General features: G+C 48.7%; 1 protein-coding gene across 11 annotated transcripts in view; it reads right to left on the reverse strand.

Annotated features, from left to right (window-relative positions):
• CALD1 (caldesmon 1) overlaps positions 1–23,803 on the reverse strand; it is a 237,835-nt gene that overhangs the window by 115,492 nt on the left and 98,540 nt on the right. For all 11 annotated transcript variants that reach the window (XR_010305041.1, XM_064155637.1, XM_064155636.1 and 8 more), the window contains one exon: positions 10,815–10,911. The gene's annotated coding sequence lies outside the window, so the exon portion shown is untranslated. The remainder of the gene's footprint in view (positions 1–10,814; positions 10,912–23,803) is intronic.

A 23,803-nucleotide genomic window follows, 5' to 3' on the forward strand; every position in this document is an offset into this window, starting at 1 on the left:
AAAGAGTTTTATAAGAATTGAAACAGAAAAAAAAACCCAACAGCATTTCAGTTACTGGCCAGTAAAGTGAGTCCAGACCCATGAACTTGCTACTGGAGTAGAAAAGAGATAGTCCTTAAGAGCAAGCATAGGCAGGCAGCCAGAAGCTGTGATAGCCAGCTTGGAGCTTGGTCATGACTCCCTGGAAACATCTCCTTCCCCAGGAGCAAGAAGCTCCAATCTCCTGCCTAAGCCCTGCCTGGGCCCCACAGGGTGAGCAGAACCTTCATTCCAGGCAGACCCAGCAACTGTCTTGGCCTGTGTAATAACTTCAGACTTTGTCTCACAGTCTGACTGGCCAAACTGCTCTGTGGCTCACCCACAATACCTGCTCCCTTCTTGAGGGGCAGCTTAATTCTCAGCTGTAGAAAGGTGAAGTGTGCTTTGCCTGTGTGCTCTGTGCCTGATAGCTGGGATCCACAAGAGGACTCCCTTGCTTGGCTAGCAGTCAGCATTCATTAGACCCTTTATGATGATCCTTTCAGTTGTGCAGATAGATGATGAGTCTCAGATGTTTAAATAGCATAGAACAGTGCCCTGCTGACCTTGCTGAGTACAGTTGGAGGGAAAGAAAGGTAATTTTCCTCAAAGAAATGCTAAAAATGTGTCTCCACTCTCACACAGATGCAGAGGATAAAGGAAACTCCAGGGGGATTAAAATAGTTCAGATTAATTTGGCTGAAAGCCAGGTAACTTTGGGCCTTTGCACTTCCATGCCATATAAACAACCCCATTCCAACCACACTCCTTAGAGGGAATGGGGTGGGGTGGGGGTCTGTTTGTTTGGTTAAAACAAAATTAAAGTGTACTCCCCAAAGCAGTTGTAACTCAAGTGACCTTCATTTCTCTGCTCTCCTCTTACTGCCTAAAGAACAAACAGATGGACCATAGAGTCTAGGCAGAGCTTGTGCTGGTACTGCCTGATTCATGCTGCTGGGAAATTAAGCCATTGACATAAAGGGATTCTGGCTCCCTCAAGCAGGGGTTTTCAAACTGAAGGGAGGTTGAAGCTCCTTGGCTTTAGAGCCAGCTCCCATACTTTGAACAAGATCACTGCTTAGAGATCTTTGCTTTGGGCTCTGTGGAAGGAAGCAGAAAGTTCTTTAGCCTGCAGAAGAGGAGGCTCAGGGCAGAGCTCATTGCTGTCTGCAGCTACCTGAAGGGAGGCTGTAGCCAGGTGGGGTTGGGCTCTGCTGCCAGGCAAGCAGCCACAGAAGAAGGGGACACAGTGTGAAGTTGTGCCAGGGGAGGTCTAGGCTGGATGTTAGGAGGAAGTTGTTGGCAGAGAGAGTGATTGGTATTGGAATGGGCTGCCCAGGGAGGTGGTGGAGTGGCCGTGCCTGGAGGTGTTGAAGCCAAGCCTGGCTGAGGCACTTAGTGCTATGGTCTGGTTGATTGGGCCAGGGCTGGGTGCTAGGCTGGACTGGCTGAGCTTGGAGGTCTCTTCCAAGCTGCTTGATTCTATGAGAAGTAAGAAATCTGAAAGGAAGAGATGGGAAAAGAAAAGAATCTCTATCTTCAACACTAGTACACAAGGACTGGTGCAGCTTGCTGGCAGGAGCAAGTCCTTAATGTTTACTCTCTTTCAAGGTCGAGTTTGCCCTATTTTACTCACACACAATAAAGTAGGTTTCTGCAGAATCTCCCAAAGAGACAGAGTGTGGTACTAAATAATCATTAACAATCACAGAATTACAGAACTTAGAGGTTGGAAGGGACCTCCTGAGATCATCCAGCCCAACCTCCCTGCCAGGGCAGGACCACCCAGGGCAGTTCATAGAGGAATTCATCCAGGTGGGTTTTGAAAGTCCGCAGAGAAGGAGACTCCACAACCTCTCTGGGCAGCCTGCTCCAGGGCTCTGTCATCCTCACTGTAAAGAAGTTTCTCCTCATGTTGAGCTGAAAACTTCTATGTTCCAGTTTGCATCCATTGCTTCTTGGCTTATTGCTGCTGACCAGCAAAAAGAGCTTGGCCCCCTCCATTTGGCACCCACCCCTCAGATATTTGTATACATTGTCCAGCTCTCCTCTCAGCTTTCTCTTCTCCACATTAAACAGCCTCAAGGCTCTCAGTCTGTCCTTGAAAGGGAGATGCTCAAGTCCCCCAGTCCTTCAAATAATTGGATGCTGTCCCTTAGAAGTTAATGAAGTTGAGACAAAGTAGTATGAGAGTGGGTGTGAAGCAGCCAGAGGGGTAAGAGCATGAACACAATGAGTCATGTGGCATGATTAGCATCTACAAAACAGCAGGCACTTAAAGTAAAGGAACTTCCCTTGTCATAAACAGCAAACCCCCTCCCAGCTGCCACATGGAGGAAAATACTAGTCCTCCTCAAGTTCTTGAGATGGCACCCAAAGTATTTGACCAGAACACTGTCACTGCACAAATTCTTCTCCTCTCAGAGGATGAGGCAGACGTCCCAGCCAAAGAAATATATTCATAGAATCATAGAACCAAGCAGGTTGGAAGAGACCTCCAAGCTCAGCCAGTCCAACCTAGCACTCAGCCCTGGCCAAGCAACCAGACCATGGCACTAAAACTATTGTCTGCTCTCCTCCAGGTACCCAAAGGGGCAGCATCATGACAGCACTGAATTGGAGAAGAACAGTGGCAACTCAATTGGGGGTTCAGAGGAACACAACTCAACAGTTTGGAGCAGAAATTGGGTGAAAATGTCATTCTCACTATGAGTGAGTGCACTTTCTAAGAAAGAGAGAAATGAAAAATGATCAAATTCTTTCCTCTTGCTGGAGCTGCTATGAGATGTTCTGAGTATATTCGAGGAGGCTACCACACTTCTAACATTGTGGCCACAAAAGTCAACTGCAATGGTCATAGCATCAACCAGGTTGGAAGAGACCTCCAAGCTCAGTCAGTCCAACCTAGCACCCAGCCCTGCCCAATCAACCAGACCATGGCACTAAGTGCCCCAGCCAGGCTTGGCTTCAACACCTCCAGGCACGGAGACTCCACCACCTCCCTGGGCAGCCCATTCCAATGCCACTCACTCTCTCTGACAACAACTTCTTCAGAACATCCAGCCTAGACCTCCCATGGCACAACTTGAGACTCTGTCCCCTTCTCCTGTTGCTGCTTGCCCAGGAGAAGAGCCCAACCCCACCTGACTACAGCCTCCCTTCAGGTAACAGGGTAGGTATAGGCTGAATATTAGGAGGAAGTTCTTCACAGAGAGAGAGATTTGCATTGGAATGGGCTGCCCAGGGAGGTGGTGAAGGCACAGTCCCTGGAGGTGTTCAAGAAAAGCCTGGCTGGGGCACTTAGTGCCATGGTCTGGTTGATTGCATAGGGCTGGGTGCTAGGTTGGAGTGGCTGAGCTTGGAGGTCTCTTCTAACCTGGTTGTTTCTATGATTCTGTGATTGGGTAACAACACATCATTTGCTTGTTACAATGCTACTGATTAATGTTTTCTGTGTGATCTTTTGCCTCTTGATAGTTCCTGCACATTAAAGACAAACATGTTCACAGGCTCACAGGATGTCAGGGGTCGGAAGGGACCTCCCTCGATCATTGAGGCCAACTCCCCTAACAGAGCAGAACCATAATCTAGAGCAGGTCACACAGGAACACATCCAGACAGAGCTGGAAAGTCTCCAGAGAAGGAGAGTCCACAACTTCTCTGAGCAGCCTGTGCCAATGCTCTGGGACCCTTAGAGTAAAGAAGTCCCCCTTAGGTCCCTTCCAACCTAAGCCATTCTATGATTCTTCCGCGCAAGGTTTCCGTACAGGCTTAACCCTCCAGGGGCAGTGACCTTGAACCTGACCCTAGGTTGGTTGTGAGCCCTCCCCAGGGGTGGGTCTGGACACCAGCAGCTGATTCATGGTTAGCCCACTCCCCAGTCCTGTCTAAAGGTCTGTAAAAGCTGGGGGGCTTCCTGCTCTCTCTCTCTCTCTCCGTGCTCCATGCTTCCCAGCATCACCATCCTGTTCCTGGTCCTCTTTGTTTCACCACGTGGCCATCACCCACGAGGTGGACAAAGCCATCACCATCAAAAATTGGGTTGTATTTACACATCTTTCTTTTCCCTTCCCTGTACCTTTGTAACTTCCCCACCTCAGATACCTTTTGAATTTACTGTTAGATTTTCCTTTTAACTTCCAAATCAGAGTGAGATTCATTTATTTGGGTGTGCTCACCTTTTCCTCTCTCTCTCTCCATCTCATTGTCTCTCTTTTGGGAAAGAAGGGGGAAGAGGGCAGGGCACTCTAAAAAACATTGTTATTGGTTCTATCAAACATAGTTGAGTCTTTGGGAATTTAAATTAGAACCCAGACAGCTCCTTAGGTGTTCCAGTTCTGCTCCTGGCACCCTCTTTGTTCAGATGCTGGATGAGGTTTTGAAGCTGCATACAGCTACCTAGCACCAGAAGTCAGTCAAGATCCAAGATGTGACCACAGATTGCTGGCTCTGGTGTCCCTGCTTCTGTGTCAGGACTAATTTGCTACCTCAGTGAGCTACACTCACATTGTTAAAGTCAGTGCAGATGTAGTTTGCATGGAATAAAACCCCTGGAAAACTCTGGTAAGGAAAAAAAGAAGAACAAACTGGTGGGAAGCAATCAATTAAAGAATAATTCATGGCATTCAATTTTGCTTTAAGGTTGCTGAGTTTGTTTCATAATTTCTTTTTTTTTATGGGGGAATTCTTTCCTCAGGTTTTGCTCTTCAGTCTTTTCTTTGTGCCCAGATTATCTCCACCTTTCACACGAGGCAAAAACCACCACGGGTTTGCCTTGCAGTGATTAACACTAGGAAGGAAAAATGAACACTTGTGATAAGCCTGCCTTGGAAAAACATCAGCCAAAAGCCCCTCAAGCTCCAGGAACATGTTGCAGGCTGCTAAGTCACATAACTAAGGACTAAGAGTCCTGCCTGAGGCTCTTCTATTTAACAAAGGGAAACGTAGCCTTCAACAAAAGATGCTATTCTAGTTATGTGCCCTTTTAGCCTGTCAGGGAAACAGCTGGTACCATGAAGTCACAGCTCATTTGTATCATGTCTGCACTAACAGTCAGATTCAGTTTATATCAGCCTGTCAAAGTTGGACTTAATGCCAGGTGATGGATGGCAGCTTTTTGTTTTGCCTCCCACCCTTTCTCAGAACGTGTTTAAATCATAGAATAGAATGGGTTAGGTGGGAAGGGACCTCAAGGATCATCCAGCTCCAACCCCCTGCCATAGGCAGGGATACCCCTGCTAGAACAGGTTGCTTAAAGTCTCATCCAACCTGGCCTTGAACACCTCTAGGGAGGTTGTGAAGTACAGGATCACAGAATATGATCAAAGAGCTCTAGGGCAGGGACACCCTACCCTAGAGCAGGCTGCCCATAGCCTCAGCCAGCCTGGCCTCAAACACCTCCAGCCATGGGGCCTCAACCACCTCCCTGGGCAACCCATTCCAGCCTCTCATCACTCTCATGCTCAACAACTTTCTCCTCACCTCCAGCCTCACTCTCCCCACCTCCATCTTTGCTCCATTCCCCCCACTCCTGGCACTCCCTGACAGCCTCAAAAGTCCCTCTCCAGCTTTTTTGTAGCCCACTTCAGATGCTGGAAGGCCACAAGAAGGTCACCTGGGAGCCTCCTCTGCTCCAGCCTGCACAGCCCCAACTCTTTCAGTCTGTGCTCACAGCAGAGCTGCTGCAGTCTCTGAGCATCCTCCTGGCCCTGCTCTGGACACACTCCAGCATCTCCACAGCCCTCTTGTCCCAGGGGCTCCAGAGCTGGGTGCAGTACTCCAGGTGAGGTCTCAGCACAGCAGAGTAGAGGGGGAGAATCACCTCCCTGGCCCTGCTGGCCACACTTCTGCTGCTGCAGCCCAGGCTCTGCTTGGCTTTCTGGGCTGCAAGTGCACACTGCTGGCTCCTGTTGAGCTTCTCCTCCAGCAGCACCTCCAAGTCCCTCTCCTCAATGCTGCTCTCCAGCCACTCACTGCCCAGCCTGGATTTGTGCTTGGCTTTGCCTCGATCCAGCTGCAGGACCTTGCACTTGGTCTTGTTGAACCTCCTGAGGTTGGCTTGTGCCCACCTCTGCAGCCTGTCCAGGTCCCTCTGGATAGATCCCTGAGCAACTCCACTTGGCCATGGAACCATTGACAGTCACTCTTTGGGTGCTCCACCCATCAAACCCCTGTGTCACCAGCTTGGAGACCAGGATGTGATGTGGGACAGTGTCAAAGGCTTTGCTCGTGTCCACAATGATTATATCAGGGTTCTAAACAAATGGCCCCACTTAGCACAACAGGATCAGTCTGTTTCATGGAGCTTTGGACTGGACATTAGCAAACCTTTTTTTCCCAGCAAGAGTGGTCAGGCATTGGAATGGGCTGCCCAGGGAGGTGGTCGAGTTAAACACACCTTGGATGTGTTTAAAAGGCATTTGGATGTGATGCTTGAGGACATGGTGAACTTTGTAGAGTAGGGATAACAGGTGGATTTGGTGATCCTGAGGGGCTTTTCCAACCAGAATGTTTCTGTGCTAAACTTAGGTACCCCAAGGGAACAAAGTGCCTGGACAGTTCAAAGCAGCAGTGTCAGTAATGCTGTCTGATGTGATGGCAGAGCTCACTGCGATGGAGCTGAGAAGGAAGGGCTGTCAATGAAGACTACAGAATCCCAGCTCCCAGCTCATCCTTCCTTCAAGCACACTCATTTCCTGCCTTAGAAGGTTAACACCGCACAGAAGAGAGTAAGATGCAGCTTCTGCTGTGCCTGAGCTATGCTTGGCACTGCTCTCTGATGGCCTCTTTGCCAGCAAACAGAGCCAAAGCTCAGCACGCTTCTGCCACATCCTCTCCAGCAAGCTGTATCTGCTCTCTGCCTACTGGGGAGGTGCAGATAATCCACTCCACTCCCCTCACTCTGAGCTCAGCAGTGACTCTGCCCCTACATATGATCCTTGTGCTTGTGCAGATTTCTCTTTTGGGTTTTTATTTCAGGTGTTCTTAAACCTCTGTCAAGAAAGTCATATTTTATTAGGAGCAGATTTCTCTTCAGATACTCAAGGTGTGAGTTTTAACAATTCCTAGGTGGGGTAATGCATGGAAAATAAAACAAGTGTGATTACAACCAAATGTTGGGTTACTTGTCTTGGTTCACCCTTAAATAAAGCATAACTTTCTATATAGAACCATAGAATGGTTTAGGTTGGAAGGGACCTCAAAGCTCAGCCACTTCCAACCCCTTGACATAGGCAGGGACACCTCCCACTAGAACAGGTTGCTCAAGGACTCATCCAACCTGGCCTTGAACACCTCCAGGGAGGCTGTGCTCCACAACTTCCCTGGGCAACCTGTGCCAGTGTCTCACCACCCTCAATACAAACAACCCTTTCCTAACATCTAGTTTGAATGTCCCCCATTCCTCCCTATCCCCCATTAATCCTCATCCTGTCATGACAAGACCTTGTCAATAGTCCCTCCCCAGCCCTCCTGGAGGTCACCTTCAGATACTGGAAGGCCACTCCGAGGTCTCCTTGAAGCCTTTGCTTCTCCAGGCTGCAGAGCCCCAACTCTAGTAGCCTGTCCTCATAGCAGAGCTGCTGCAGCCCTCTGAGCATCTTTGTGGCAGCAACCCTGTGCTGGGCTGCAGCAAGAGCAGTGTGGGCAGCAGGGCAAGGGAGGGGATTCTGCCCTTTTGATCTCTTCTCCTCAGACCCCACCTGCAGTCCTGGGTGCAGTTCTGGAGCCCCTAACACAAGAAGGACATGGAAGTGTTGGAGCCAGTCCAGAGGAGGCCACCAAGATGCTCAGAGGGCTGCAGCAGCTCTGCTATGAGGCAAGACTGAGAGAGTTGGGGCTGTGCAGCCTGGAGAAGTCTTTGAGGAGACCTTGGAGTGGCCTTCCAGTATCTGAAGGGGACCTACAGGAAGGGTGGGGAGGGACTATTGACAAGGTCTTGTAATGACAGGGTGAGGAAGAATGGGTTTAGACTGGCAGAGGGGAGATTGAAACTGGATGTTAGGGAAGGGCTGCACATTGGGTGCTTCTGTGCTCCACAACCTCCCTGGAGATGTTCAAAGCCAGGTTGGATGAGTCCTTGAGCAACCTGTTCCAGTGGGAGGTGTCCCTGCCTATGGCAGGGGGTTGGAAGTGGCTGAGCTTTGAGGTCCCTTCCAACCTAAACCCTTCTGTGAAATGTGTAAAGTGCTCTCAGATTTTGCTTTCCTCCTTCGTGCCAGAATTCTTTCATCCCTTTCACAAGTGCTGTGCAAGAGCCATAGAGACTTCAGCAGGAGACAGATGACTTGCTCTGCACCCCCACACTTGGAGCAGGTGAATGTACCCCTGAAGGACAGACTTCCAGGTGCAATTCATGCAGCAAAACAAGGCAGAAGCAGCAGCTCAGAAATACACTGAAGCATAATCTTAGCTTTGGGGGATAGAAGTGCCTTGTTTCAACACCACAGCATGTGTGCTCTGGCATGTCTACCAATGCAATTCCAGCTGCTGAGCTGTCAGAAGAACTCTGGAGGGCAGTCACTGCTCTTGTGGAATATCCTGTGCTTAACACAAGGGCAAAGGCTTGCATTTCTGGCTTTTGGGCAGCATGGCCTCTTTTCTCCTTGGGCAGATTATTCAGAGGTTCACTGAATAGGCAGGGCTGGAAGGAACCACAAGGATCATCCAGTTCCAATCCCTCTGCCACGGGCAGGGTCATCTCACACTAGATCAGGTTGCTCAGAGCCACATCCAGCCTGACCTTAAGCACCTCCAGGGATGAGGTTTCTAACACAGAATTTCTTAGATTGGAAAAGACCTTCAAGATCCTCGAGTCCAAGCATCAGTTTCACACTGACAAGTCCTTGACTAAACCAAAGGCCTCAGCACAACATCTCATCACTATGAATCACTATGGTTGGAAAGGACCACCAGGATCAGCCAGTCCAACCTTCATCCCAGCATCCTTCATCACCAGACCAACCACCTCCCTGGGCAACCTGTTCCAGTGTCTCACCACTCTTATAGTGAACAACTTCTTCCTAATATCCAATCTGGATCTATCCACTTCTACTTTTACTCCATTCCCCCCAGTCCTATCACTACCTCACACCCTAAAAAGCCTCTCAGCAGCTTTCCTGTAGGCCCTCTTCAGATATTCAAAGAGCACAACAAGGTCTCCTTGGAGGCTTCTCCTCTCCAGACTGAACAACCCCAACTCTCTCTGTCTGCCTCCACAGATGTACCTGCTAACTGCAGCACCTAAGGAAGCAGATGGGAACTTAAACACAAGTGATCTCACTGCAAGTGTTTCATGGGCAATCTTAGAAGATGGAAGAAATCAATCCTGCTTTTGGAGCATCAACATTTCCTACCAACTGGAAATCCCAAGCTGCCTTCAGCTTCAGTCTTAAATACTCTCCCCCCAAAAAAGGCTAGGAAGTAGTGCTCTGCTCTGAAACAGCAACCAGGGCAGAGAACAGCCTGCAACAATTATCAGCCTGTTCAGGACTTGCACAAACTTTCTCAGAAGCACAGGCAAAGGCAAATTCCCTTCCCCAAGGACAATGACAAATAAAAGTCAAGCTGGGTCCAGACACAGCATTCCTGATGGGGTGGGGGAAGGCTGCTGGAGATGAAAGTCAATGCAGGCAGTGTTCAGCCTGCTGCCATCTGTTTCTCTTCCTCCGTGCTGCTGTCACCAAAGAGAGGGGCACTGGAGCAGAGGAGGTCCAGGCACACAGAGAACATGGTCACCCAAAGAAAACAGGCAGCTCACTCTACCTTGCATTATTAGAGGATCACAGATTCACAGCATCTACCAGATTGGAAAAGACCTTCAAGATCATCAAGTCCAACCTATCATAGAATTAGTCAGGGTTGGAAGAGACGACGAGGACCATCCAGTTCCAAGCCCCCTGCCATGGGCAGGAATACCTCACACTAGACCAGGCTGGCCAGAGCCTCATCCAGCCTGGCCTTAAACACCTCCAGGGATAAGGCTTCTGCCACCTCCCTGGGCAACCCATTCCAGGCTCTCACCACGCTCATGCTGAAGAACTTCTTCCTAACATTCAGTCTGAATCCACCCATTTCTGGCTTTGTTCCATTCCCCCCAGTCCTATCACTACCTGAGAGCCTAAAAACCCCCTCCCAAGCTTTAATGTAGGCCCTCTTCAGATACTGGAAGGCCACAATAAGGTCATCTGGGAGCCTTCTCCTAGTCAGGTGTGTGAAGATCATGTGCTGATGTTACTGTCCTGTTGTGTCTTCTGCTGTTTTGGAGGAAGCAGGTTCTGAGCCCCAGTGACCACGTTTACTGACTGGGTACAATGTGACAGGCATAGGCATTTTTGCTGCCTACAACTACCTGCATTGCTTTCTACAGCTACCTGAAGGGAGGCTGTAGCCAGGTGGGGTTGGGCTCTTCTGCCAGGCAACCAGCAACAGAAGAAGGGGACGCAGTGTGAAGTTGTGCCAAGGGGAGGTCTAGGCTGGATGTGAGGAGGAAGTTGTTGTCAGAGAGAGTGATTGGCATTGGAATGGGCTGCCCAGGGAGGTGGTGGAGTCACCATCCCTGGAGGTGTTGAAGCCAAGCCTGGCTGGGGCACTTAGTGCCATGGTCTGGTTGATTGGGCAGGGCTGGGTGCTAGGCTGGACTGGATGAGCTTGGAGGTCTCTTCTAACCTGTTTGATTCTATGGGGTGTGTGGAAACCAACATGAGTGTCTCAACACAGAGAAAAAAGCAACAATACAGTAAAAGCTTCTGACTATCAGAGGCAAGGAAATCAGAAGAAACTACTTTGATCATACTCACAGGAAGGCAATTGGAGGAAATATCCTAAGCTTTTCAGGTGCAAACCAGCTGCTGCCCAGTTCAAAATGATGACTCCAAGGAAAGAGAGGTGATCACCCTGCAGAAACAAAATGCAAAGAGCACTGTTTAGCAGTGGTGTAAATACTGCACATACTTCAATTGTCTTTAGTAAACCCTCCTTTACCAACAGCCCTACAAAGGGTTTTACAGAGAGAGGATAAACCAGAAGCATTTTTTGCCTGTCAAAACTCCACCATCAACAGCTCTGTGAGTTAGACAAAGGAGAATGATTTCCCAAAGTCTCTTTACAAAAGTCACTCACTAAAATCTTTTTAAGAGGTAGAGCTGATACAGGCTAAGCTCAACATTCTCTTCTGACACTAAGAGACAAAGCAAAGCCTCAGACCAGCACTGAGTTCTCACAGCAGAGCAAGGTTCCCAGCAAGGATCTATGCTGAGACCTGAAGCATTCAACACATTCATAAATGTCTAGGCTGGATGTTAGGATGAAGTTGTTGGCAGAGAGAGTGATTGCCATTGGAATGGGCTGCCCAGGGAGGTGGTGGAGTTGCTGTCCCTGGAGGTGTTGAAGCAAAGTCTGGATGAGGCACTTAGTGCCATGGTCTGGTTGACTGGACAGGGCTGGGTGCTAGGCTGGACTGGCTGAGCTTGGAGGTCTCTTCCAACCTGCTTGATTCTATGATAATGTATCTGCCCTACATACAAGCTTTCATTCTGCATGCCTTGGCACGAGTCAGAGAAGCAAGAGAAGTGCTTCATGAGGTTAAAGACCACCAGAAGCAGCACTAAGCAGGACTAGAAATGCCTCATACCAAGTGCAAATAGATGGAAAGATCTTTCAAAACCAACCAGGCAAAGTGGAGGCTAAGAAATAAGCAAACTCTGCATGCATTTGAGCAGCTGTGGGCTGCAATGTCAGCCTCAGCCATGCATATAGATCTCTTTCTTCCTCCTTTGGCCACGTTCATGCTACTGAGAAGAAACCATTTGCTAACCACACAGCAGTGGCATTCACATAGCAGAAAACCAGGCTCCTAGTCTCTTCCTGCCTTGATCAGCAGTTACTGCCCACAGGGATAAAGCAAGGGTTGTGTTCTTTGCAGGGGTTGCTGTTCTCACATGGACATCAGTGCACAAGGAGCAGCCCGAGCCTGTTTCAGCACAGTCATTTGTCCTCACCTAAACCTAACTCCCCAACAAAGCAGCATGCAGAGCAAGGAAATGACAAATCAGAGAGGGTTTTTCTCTTTAAAAGGATTATCTGGAACTAAAAAAAAAAAACAGTCTACATTGAAGCATTTAAAAACTACATCTTGGCATATCCCTTTTAGATCAGCTGGAGATGGAACACAGGTTTCCTTCTGTCACCAGCAGCGGGAACAGGCATGTCTGCTGCAGAACAGGCTACTGGGGCAACAAATGCAGTGCTAAGAAGACCTAAATTCACTGCAGATTGATCATCCCAATCAGAACTCACAGAAATATCAGTGCTGAATCTATAAAGAGCTGAAAATAGGTGCTCAGGACAGACAGCAAATGGAAGCCGACTGCTTCGGAGCCTATTTTGACAGCTGCTAGGAGCATTCACAGCATCACAGTATCATCAGGGTTGGAAGAGACCTCATAGATCATCAAGTCCAACCCTTTACCACAGAGCTCAAGGCCAGACCATGGCACCAAGTGCCACGTCCAATCCTGCCTTGAACAGCTCCAGGGATGGCGACTCCACCACCTCCCCGGGCAGCCCATTCCAGTGTCCAATGACTCTCTCAGGGAAGAACTTTCTCCTCACCTCCAGCCTAAATCTCTCCTGGCACAGCCTGAGGCTGTGTCCTCTTGTTCTGGTGCTGGCCACCTGAGAGAAGAGAGCAACCTCTTCCTGGCCACAACCACCCCTCAGGTAGCTGTAGACAGCAATAAGGTCACCCCTGAGCCTCCTCTTCTCCAGGCTAACCAATCCCAGCTCCCTCAGCCTCTCCTCGTAGGGCTGTGCTCAAGGCCTCTCCCCAGCCTCATTGCCCTTCTCTGGACACGCTCAAGCATCTCAATGTCCCTCCTAAACTGGGGGGCCCAGAACTGAACACAGCACTCAAGGTGTGGTCTAACCAGTGCAGAGTACAGGGGCAGAATGACCTCCCTGCTCCTGCTGGCCACACCATTCCTGATGCAGGCCAGGATGCCACTGGCTCTCTTGGCCACCTGGGCACACTGCTGGCTCATGTTCAGGCAGGTATTAATCAGCACCCCCAGATCCCTCTCTCTCTGGCTGCTCTCCAGCCACTCCGACCCCAGCCTGTATCTCTGCATGGGGTTGTTGTGGCCAAAGTGCAGCACCCTGCACTTGGAGCTATTGAACCCCATCCCATTGGCCTCTGCCCATCTGTCCAGGTGATCAAGGTCCCGCTGCAGAGCCCTTCTGCCCTCCAACCCAGCCACATCTGCCCCCAGCTTGGTGTCATCTGCAAACTCATTCAACACTATAAATGCAAGAGTTTGCTCACAACAAGCAGGGCAGCTAAAATAAACCTGCAGTTAAAAGAAGCTGTCTCTAGAAAGCTCAGATCTTCTCCTCTCCTGTGTCACCTTCAGTTACTGAACACAAACCTCAGGAGGGAGGGAGGTGCAGAAGGGAAACCACTACAAGCTCCATGCATCCTTTGCAGGGAAGTTTAGTTCAGGGTGTTCCTGAGACCTCTGACTGACAAGATGACAAAACCTCACTATTTCTGCTATCCTGGGGCTCATAGCTCCCAGAGAAAACAAAGCCATTTGTACAGATGAAGGCATTCCCTCAGCAGGGAAGGTTCATGTGAACCTCTCCTCTGCAGCTTCCCTTCCCAGGGGTTTTCCTGTGGAGATGGGACAGCAGAAAGTCCCTGGAGAATACCTTCCCTTGGGTGAAGAATGTTTAAGTCCTTGAGGAGAATATCTTTAAGGAGCCAAAAAGAGATTTTTAAAGAATGACTGTTCCCAAACTTCATGGAGGGGAACATTTTGGACTGGCTGATCTTGGTGGTCCTTTGCAACCATAGCAATTCATAGTGGTGAGATGTTGTGCTGAGGGCCTTGGTTTAGTCAAGGACTTGTCAGTGTGAAACTGATGATTGGACTCAATGAGCTTGTAGGTTTCTTCCAATCTAATCAGTTTCACACTGACAAGGACTAACTTAAAAGACTTGAGGAGCTTGAAGGGCTTTTCCAATCTAAGAAATTCAGTCAGGTTGGAAGAGACCTCCAAGCTCAGCCACTCCAACCTAGCACCCAGCCCTGGCCAAGCAACCAGACCATGGCACTAAGTGCCCCAGCCAGGCTTGGTTTCAACAACCTACAGGGACAGCAACTCCACCACCTCCCTGGGCAGCCCATTCCAATGCCAATCATTCTCTCTGACAACAACTTCCTCAGAACATCCAGCCTAGATCTCCCCTGGCACAGCTTCACACTGTGTGTCCTTCTTCTGTTGCTGCTTGCCTGGCAAAAGAGACCAACCCCACCTGGCAACAGCCTCCCTTCAGGTAGTTGTAGACAGCAATGAGGTCTTCCCTGAGCCTCCTCTTCTGCAGGCTGCACACCCCCAGCTCCCTCAGCCTCTCCTTTCAATCTATTTGCACTTGGTATGAGGTATACCTAATCCTGCTTAGTCTTACTTCTGGTTGTGTTTAACCTCTGAGGCAGTTTTCTTGCTTCTCTGACTCGTACCAAGGCATGCAGAATGAAAGCCTGTATGTAGGGCAGATACATTATCACAGGATCAAGCAGGTTGGAAGAGATCTCCAAGCTCAGCCACTCCAACCTAGCACCCAGCCCTGGCCAATCAACCAGACCATGGCACTAAGTGCCCCAGCCAGGCTTTGCTTCAACACCTCCAGGAATGGCAACTCCACCACCTCCCTGGGCAGCCCATTCCAATGCCAATCACTCTCTCTGACAACAACTTCCTCCTCACATCAAGCCCAGACCTCCCCTGGCACAAGGTGTTTGCTTGAACACCTCCAGGGACAGCGACTTCAGACTCCATCCCATTGACCACAACTCTCTGCCTTCTCTCCTTCAACCAGTTCCCAATCTACCTGATCATCCAGAGCAGCAAGGAGTGCACACAGGAAAGAACACAAAACCAAAAGCATTATCCTGGTCACACCTCTTACTTTTCCAAAAGGAAGGGCATGCTCAGGTAGTGTAGCTGAGTCTGTAGCTGCCTGATCCAGAGCTGTTTGTTTAGACTCAGCCTTGCTTTCAATGGTAGGAAATATCACATAAACCCCACATAACAAATGCAAACTAAGAGCAAATGATGAAAGAAAGCAGCAAGGGAAAAGGGGCCAGAGAGCTGTTGTGCTGGAAGAATAGCAGCTGGGAGAACTTGAAGCCAAGCCAGCTATGTTATTTTTTTAATTAAAGATAAACATGGGATCGGTTGCCAAGGGATTGGTTAAAATTCCATTTTAAAGGGGGGAAAAAACCAACAGAAAGTGATTTTTTTTGTACTTCAGTCTCATTCCCCCTCCTAAGCTCCCTCCCTTTTTTTGCCCCTTCCTTTCTAACCCCCATCCCACCCCCAAAAATATATATATTTATAAATTTTGCAGGAAAAAAGACCTATGTGAAGAGAAAATTGAGGTCAATACAGAGCACCACACAGAGCCAAGGATTATTGAGGAATTCTCTCATATGAATTCATCTTTAATTACAAATAGTCATAGAACTGAGCAGGTTGGAAGAGTCCTCCAAGCTCATCCAGTCCAATCTAGCACCCAGCCCTGGCCAGTCAACCAGACCATGGCAAATGGGTGAAAATGTCATTTTCATTACAAGTGAGTGCACTCTCAAAGAAAGAAATGATAAAAGAGCAAATTATTTCCTATGAGCAGAGGCTGAGGGAGCTGGGGGTGTGCAGCCTGCAGAAGAGGAGGCTCAGGGCAGAGCTCATTGCTGTCTACAGCTACCTGAAGGGAGGCTGTAGCCAGGTGGGGTTGGGCTCTTCTGCCAGGCAAGCAGCAACAGAAGAAGGGAACCCCTCCCCAGCCTTGCTGCCCTCTTCTGGACACCTTCCAGCACCTCAACTCCTCTCTTGAATTGAGGAGCCCAGAACTGGACACAGCACTCCAGGGGTGGCCTGAGCAGTGCTGAGCACAGGGGCAGAAGAACCTCCCTTGTCCTGCTGCCCACACTGCTCCTGAGCCAGCCCAGGATGCCACTGACTCTCTGGGCCACCTGGCACACTGCTGGGCACAGTGCTGGGCACGCTATTTCAATTTGCATTGAAGAAGACTACAGGCAAAATGGAACAGAATATTAATTATTTGTTCAGTGTAGAGCATCTCCAAAGAGTGCCGAACAGCTCTGGTCAGTATCTGCTGACTCACACACAGATTCCTCCAGTATCTGAATCTCACACTGACTCCAGAGAAAATCTGTGGTTGCCCACAGAAGAGAAGCTTAGCTAAATAAATACCATAACACATCTTATTTGTCAGGCAAAAGCAAGCAGGAGAGAAAGAGGATTCTGAGTTGCAAAGCATTTCTTCTTTATGCTTTGCATACTCTTTTGGAAGAGGGAAGAAAACCACATTAGGCCAAGCAGCCTGTTTGGTTTGCTTCAAGGACATTGAGCTCACAAAGAAATGTAGCTGCAGCTAGCAAAAGTCCAAGTCGCTTGTGATAGTTTGGGTGTTAGCTGCCCAACACCCCCCCACTTAAGAAAATCACCCAGGCTAGACTCAGCTGGCTGGAAATTAAGGAATGAAGCTTTATATTCACAGCTTAGCACAAGATACAAGCAGAGAGTTACAATACTTACACCTAGATACAGAACTAGACAAGTTAAAAGTAATATAGAAACACAACAGTCCTGCCAGAAATCAGAGTCCTCAGGAGGGGCTCCCAATCACCCCTGATTGCCCCTCCTGGGGACTCTGATTTCTGGGAGGGCTGTTGTGTTTCTGTATTACTTTAACATCTCTACTAGATGAGGCACTTAGTGCCATGGTCCAGTTGTCTGGCTCGGGCTGGGTGTTAGGTTGGACTGGCTGAGCTTGGATTCTTTGATTGCTGTATATACTTGTAATATACTGTAAGGATCTGCTTGCATTTGGGCCATGGTGCTGGAGTTGGAATCATAAAATCAAGCAGGTTGGAAGAGACCTCCAAGCTCAGTCAGTCCAACCTAGCACCCAGCCCTGGCCAAGCAACCAGACCAAGGCTCCAAATGTCCCATCCAGTCCTTACTTGAACATCTCCAGGGACAGCAACTCCACCGCCTCCCTGGGCAGCCCATTCCAATGCCAATCACTCTCTCTGATAACAACTTCCTAACAACATCCAGCCTAGACCTCCCCTGGCACAACTTCACACTGTGTCCCCTTGTTCTGTTGCTGCTTGCCTGGCAGCAGAGCCCAACCCCACCTGGCTACAGCCTCCCTGCAGGTAGCTGCAGGCAGCAATGAGCTCTGCCCTGAGCCTCCTCTGCTGCAGACTGCACACCCCCAGCTCCCTCAGCCTCTCCTCACAGGGCTGTGCTCCAGGCCCCTCACCAGCCTTGCTGCCCTTCTGTATAGAGCTGCAAATATTGTACATATCTGCTTGTAACTTGTGCTCAGCTGTGAATATAAAGCTTCATTCCCTAACTTCAGCCAGCTGAGTCTAGCCTGGGTGATTTCATTGTGTGGGGAGGCAGGAAACTCCCAAACCTTCAGAGAACAGCTTAAAGATTCTCTGAGCATCAACTCTCTTTTGTAGCAACACAAAATTTGACTCAGCATTAGAAAATAAGAGGGAGAGGGAAAGAGTATCCTGTCAGAACCTAACCATGCCATGCTACAGGCTGCAATCTCCATGTAAGAATAGATTTCAGTTGAATTAAACATGCTTGGAGGGATGGTTTTATCTTTCAGATGATCATTTGCTGCTTGAGTCTAAGGGTTACATGCAAATAAAATGTCAGAGAGGCTTCTAAGTTGATTCATTTTCCAGCTAGGGTAACTATTTGACTATCAAAATAGGAACATCCTCATTCTGACTCCCAAAGAAGATACTTCTTTCCTTCCCACAGTATTTGTCCTTCTCTTTGAGATGTGCAACAGCTCAACCTAAGAACCAACATAAATAAACAAACCAGAAGTTTGGAAGGTTTGTTCCACTGCCTGTATAATGGCACATAAAGGCACACAACTGGTGAGGAGCACAGGGAAAACAAAATGAAATCCAAAAAGACAAATGGAAGCTGGTGAGGGGCCTGGAGCACAGCCCTGTGAGGAGAGGCTGATGGGGCTGGGGTTATTTAGTCTGCAGAAGAAGAGGCTCAGGACAGAGCTCATTGCTGTCTGCATCTCCCTGAAGGGAGGCTGTAGCCAGGTGGGGTTGGGCTCTGCTGCCAGGCAAGCAGCAACAGAAGAAGGGGACACAGTGTGAAGTTGTGCCAGGGCAGGTCTAGGCTGGATGTTCTGAGGAAGTTGTTGGCAGAGAGAGTGATTGGCATTGGAATGGGCTGCCCAGGGAAGTGGTGGAGTTGCCATCTCTGGAAGTGTTGAAGCCAAGCCTGGATGAGGCACTTAGTGCCATGGTCTGGTTGATTGGCCAGGGCTGGGTGCTAGGTTGGGCTGGCTGAGCTTGGAGGTCTCTTCCAACCTGGTTGATGCTATGATCATTGCAGCTGACTTTTGTGGCCACAGTGTTAGAAGTGTGGTAGCCTCCTCGAATATACTCAGAACATCTCATAGCAACTCCAGCAAGAGGAAAGAATTTGATCATTTTTCATTTCTCTCTTTCTTTGAAAGTGCACTCACTCATAGTGAGAATGACATTTTCACCCAATTTCTACTCCAAACTGTTGAGTTGTGTTCCTCTGAACCCCCAGTCAAGTTGCCAATGTTCTTCTCCAATTCAGTGCTGTAATGATGTTGCCCCATTGGGTGCCTGGAGGAGAGCAGACAATGCCATGGTCTGGTTTTAGTGCTGTGCTCTAGTTTTAGTGCCATGGTCTGGTTGATTGGCCAGGGCTGGGTGCTTGTTTGGACTGGCTGAGCTTGGAGGTCTCTTCCAACCTGGCTGACTCTATGAAGAGGAGAGATTCTGCCCAGTGGAAAAGCATTGTGCTAAAGCTATCTGGAAATGCTTCCAAGCTTGCATCCAGAAGAGCAGTCACAGCAGTGATTCTGCTGTGTTTTTAAAGGCTGAAAGCCTCTTCCCATCATATGATGATGGAGCAATTTTGTCTTTTCAATCTCACATCAAGAAGCTAGGCCACTGAAAATGCAAGAGTGTGCCAAGATGGGCAATGCATTTAAGATCATCCACATGTCCCATCTTCATCTGGCAAACAGAAAATGGAATGCTAGTTAGAGCCCTTTGATATGTCTTTGTTTCTCATGGGAAACTACTTGATGTTGTCTATTGCCAGCTCTCCTCCTTAGCAGCACTCACAGAGAGTTTATTGGGTTTATGTCTCAGTGCCATTTGTCCAAAGCAACCTTTCTGTGAGGGTCACATCAGACTAATAAACAACAGAGTATCCTATAGACATCAGGAGTCATTCACTAAGTGGAATTCAAGACTGACACTTACATTTTATGCTTTTCTTGTTTTAAAACAGAACTTTGTCAGCCTCAAGATTTCCTTCAGCTTTAACAAAAGAAAAACTAACCCAAACCCACAAAACTAAACAATTGTCCTGTACTCCACTAATATCTATCACAGAACTTTAGAGGTTGGAAGGGACCTCTAGAGATCCTCAAGTCCAACCCCTGCCAAGGGAGCATCACCCAGGGTAGTTCGCACAGAAGGGTTATGAATGTCTTCAGCCCCTCACCAGCTTCATTGCCCTTCTCTGGACATGATCCACTACCTAAACAGCTTGAATTGAAAATCTTGAATTGAGAAGTTCCAAACTTTAGAGACCTCCAGAGATCACCCAGCCCAACCTCCCTGCCAAGGCAGCATCACCCAGGGTAGTTCACACAGAAGGGTTATGAATGTCTTCAGCCTCTCACCAGTTCCATTGCCCTTTCAGTACCTAAATATCTCTCTTGAATTGAGGAGCCCAAAACTTTAGAGACCTCCAGAGATCACCCAGTCCAACCTCCTTGCCACGGCAGCATCACCCAGGGTGGCTCACACAGGAACAAATCCAGGTTGGCCTAAAAGTCTCCAGAGAAGGAGACTCCACAAACTCTCTGGGCAGCCTGCTCCAGGGCTCTGTCACTCTCACTGTAAAGAAGTTTCTCCTCATGTTGAGCTGAAACCTTCTATGTTCCAGTTTGTATCCATTACTCCTTGTTTCATTGCTGCTGACCAGAGAAAAGAGCTTGGCCCCAGCCACTCGACAGCAACCCCTCAGATATTTGTATACATAGATCAGATCTCCTCTCAGCCTTCTCTTCTCCAGACTAAACAGCCCCAGGGCTCTCAGTCTCTCTTCACAAGGGAGATGCTTAAGTCCCTCAGTCATTCTCACAGCTCTCCTCTGGACTCTCTCCAGCAGGTCCCTGTCTCTCTTGAACTGAGGAGCTTCAAAACCATTCAGGTGTGGTCTCAGCAGGGCAAAGTAGAGGTGGAAAAGAACCTCCCTAGCCCTGCTGGCCACACTTATCCTGATGCACCCCAGGATGCCATTGGCTCTAATCACATAACATGCAAAACCACCATTTAGAGAACACTTCCATTTAAATATGTTCCAGCTTTCCTGGTCTGTTGCAAATCTGGGAATTCATAGGCAGAATCATAGAATCACAGGAAAAAAAGCCATGATTCTATACATAGAGTAAGAGAATGGGTTAGGTTGGAAGGGACATCAAGGATCAGCCAGTTCCAACCCCTTGCCATAGGCAGGGACATATCCCACTAGAACAGGTCACTCAAGGACTCATCCAACCTGGTCTTGAACATCTACAGGGAGGTTGTGGAGCACAGAATCACCCAATGTGATCAAAGATCACATTGGGTGATTCTGTGCTCCACAACCTCCTGGGAAACCTGTGCCAGTGTCTCACCACCCTCACTGCAAACAACCCTTTCCTAACATCCAGCTTGAATCTCCCCTCTGCCAGTTCAAACCCATTCCTCCTCGTCCTGTCATTACAAGATGAGTAAATAAACCCTCCTCAGCCTTCCTGTAGGTCCCTTTCAGATACTAGAAGGCCACTTCCAGGTCTCCTCAAAGTCTTCTCTTCTCCAGGTTGATGCCTTGCATCATCCATTCAGACAGCAAATATTTTAGCAGGAATGGCTAAGCCCCGTGGCATCAGAATAAATGTTACATCATGACAATGACATGAATCATAAAATCATAGAATCAAGCAGGTTGGAAGAGACCTCCAAGCTCATCCAGTCCAACCTAGCACCCAGTTCTATCCAGTCAACTAGACCCTGGCACTAAGTGTCTCATCCAGGCTTTGCTTCAACACCTCCAGGGATGGTGAAGTTAGCACCAGAAGAGTTTCATTTATTTTTGCAAGTCAGAGAAAGGAACTCTGATGTCTTTAGAGCCAATGCTTTTAAATCTGTTGGATCACTCTGGTTATTATAACTTGTGTTTACTTTATGCAGACTAAAAATAACATTACCACTGGTGGCTGAGTGAAAGAGAAGCTAACAGAAGGAGTAGCTGCAGAAAGAAATCTGCCTGAAGCTTAAGATAAGAAGCACAAAACAAGGGAGTGAAAAGGGTATGCAGAAGATTAATGGTCTGGTTGATTGGCTAGGGCTGGGTGCTAGGTTGGACTGGGTGATCTTGGAGGGCTCTTCCAACCTGGTTGATTCTATGATTCTGAGACAGTGACAAAGAGGATGTTAAAAGCAGAGGAAGAGCAGCAGAGGTACAGAAAAAAAAAACATGAGGAGAGCACTTAGAGGGACTGATACCAACTTGAGAACTGGTTAGCAGGGACAAGTTTAGCAATAGTCTTGACTAGGTGCATTACACTGAAGACCCAAACCAGTACTTAGAGCTCCTCCAGTTAAAGGCTTCATGGTCTCACATTCGAGACATTGTCACATTAATCTTTTGTATTTATAGTCTCCTCAGTGATGCTTGCCCTCTGTACAGACACCAAAGAGACAGACCTGCACTGTTTGATTTTGCATCTGGAAAAGAGGCCCAAACACCACCCCAAGGAAAAGGAAGCTGTGTTGGCTTGCTGTCAGATAGGAGGGCTGAAGAAAAAGCCTCCTGAGAACAAATACTTCATGCAACAGGGCTCATTTTCCCCTCTCGCTCCAGAAACAGGGCATTAAAAATAGGTAATCACAGAAGAGGGAAAAATAATACAGAGGGAGAAGAAGAATGAGGGCTTGAGATGGTAGACAGCTACCACTGTAACCCCAAGTTTGATCTCCAAACCAGCTTTCATCAAAGCAATTAGATTGGTCTCCACCAAGCCATTCATCATCCCAGCTATTTTTCTAAGTTTGCCTTCTACCCATTAGAGAGCAGAAATCTTCTAAATAATTATTATCTAGGGATTGCTCAGCTGGAATTTGTACTGCCCTACATAATTCCTCCAGACAGTGCTCCTCAGCTTGTTCCCAGACCTCACTGCTGCAGTGCAATGCTTGGAATGCCAGCTCCACGCTCCAGAAATCAGCCTTCTGTGGGACGATGTCAAATCCAATCGCTCGGCAGGAAGGCTCTGAAAGCTAATAGGATCCTTCCACTTTGGCATTTCAGCATCAGCTAACTTCTAGATGAATCTGAAGGGCAGGGGGACAACGAAATGGGCAATGACAAGGTTCTGAATGATGTTAGATAAGCAGAATCACAGAATGAAGCCTTTTGCTGCTCTAGGAAGCTGACAGCAGCGGCAGCTCTGGCAGCTCATTTTGGCACAGGCTGATTCCTACTCAGTATTTGCCTACTTTGCATTTTCCATTCAAGGCACCAGAGTGGGACAGTAGCTTTGGCAATCTCTCTAGTGGCAAAGCCGTGGTTCTATGCATAGAGTCAGAGAATGGTTTAGGTTGGAAGGGACATCAAAGCTCAGCCACTTCCAATCTCCCTGGCATAGGCAGGGACACCTCCCACTTGAACAGGTCACTCAAGGCCTCATCCAACCTGGCCTTGATCAACTCCGGGGAGGTTGTGGAGCACAGAATCACCCAATGTGATCTTTGATCACATTGGGTGATTCTGTGCTCCACAACCTCCCTGGGAAACCTATGCCAGTGTCCTCACCACACTCTAACCTGTGCCAGTGTCTCACCACACTCTACCTGTGCCAGTGTCTCACCACCCTCAACTTGTGCCAATATCTCACCACTCTCTACCTGTGCCAGCGTCTCACCATCCCCAACCTGTGCCAGTGTCCCACCACCCTCACTGCAAAGAACTCTTTCCTAACATCCAGTTTGAAACTCCCCTCTGCAGGTTAAACCCATTCCTCCTCATCCTGTCATGACAAGACCTTGTCAATAGTCCCTCCCCAGCCTTCCTGTAGGTCTTCAACAGATACTGAAAGGCCACTCCAAGGTCTCCTCAAAGCCTTCTCTTCTCCAGGCTTCAGAGCCACAACTCTCTCAGCCTGTCCTCACAGCAGAGCTGCTGCAGCTCTCTCAGCATCTTGGTGGCCTCCTCTGGACTGGCTCCAGCACTTCCATGTCCTTCTTGTGTTGGGGGCTCCAGAACTGCACACAGGACTGCAGGTGAGGTGTGAGGAGAGCAGAGCCAAGGGGCAGAATCCCCTCCCTTGCCCTGCTGCCCACACTGCTCTTGCTGCAGCCCAGCACAGGGTTGCTGTCTGGGCTGCACTCACACTGCAGGCTCCTGTTGAGCTTTTTATCAGCCCAGACCCCCAGGTCCTGTTCCTCAGGGCTGCTCTCAGCCCTTTGCCACCCAGCCTGAAGTTGTGCTTGGAATTGCATAGCATTGCCCTCTGCATATCTATGGGAAACCAAAGTTGCTGCACCTCAGCATGAGAGGAACATGATTTAAAGCCCACACAGGAAAGGCTTTAGGTAATACATTATCTCCTCCCCTG

This window comes from Pogoniulus pusillus, chromosome 15 (genome assembly GCF_015220805.1).
Source record: "Pogoniulus pusillus isolate bPogPus1 chromosome 15, bPogPus1.pri, whole genome shotgun sequence".
NCBI classification, from domain to species: Eukaryota; Metazoa; Chordata; class Aves; order Piciformes; family Lybiidae; genus Pogoniulus; species Pogoniulus pusillus.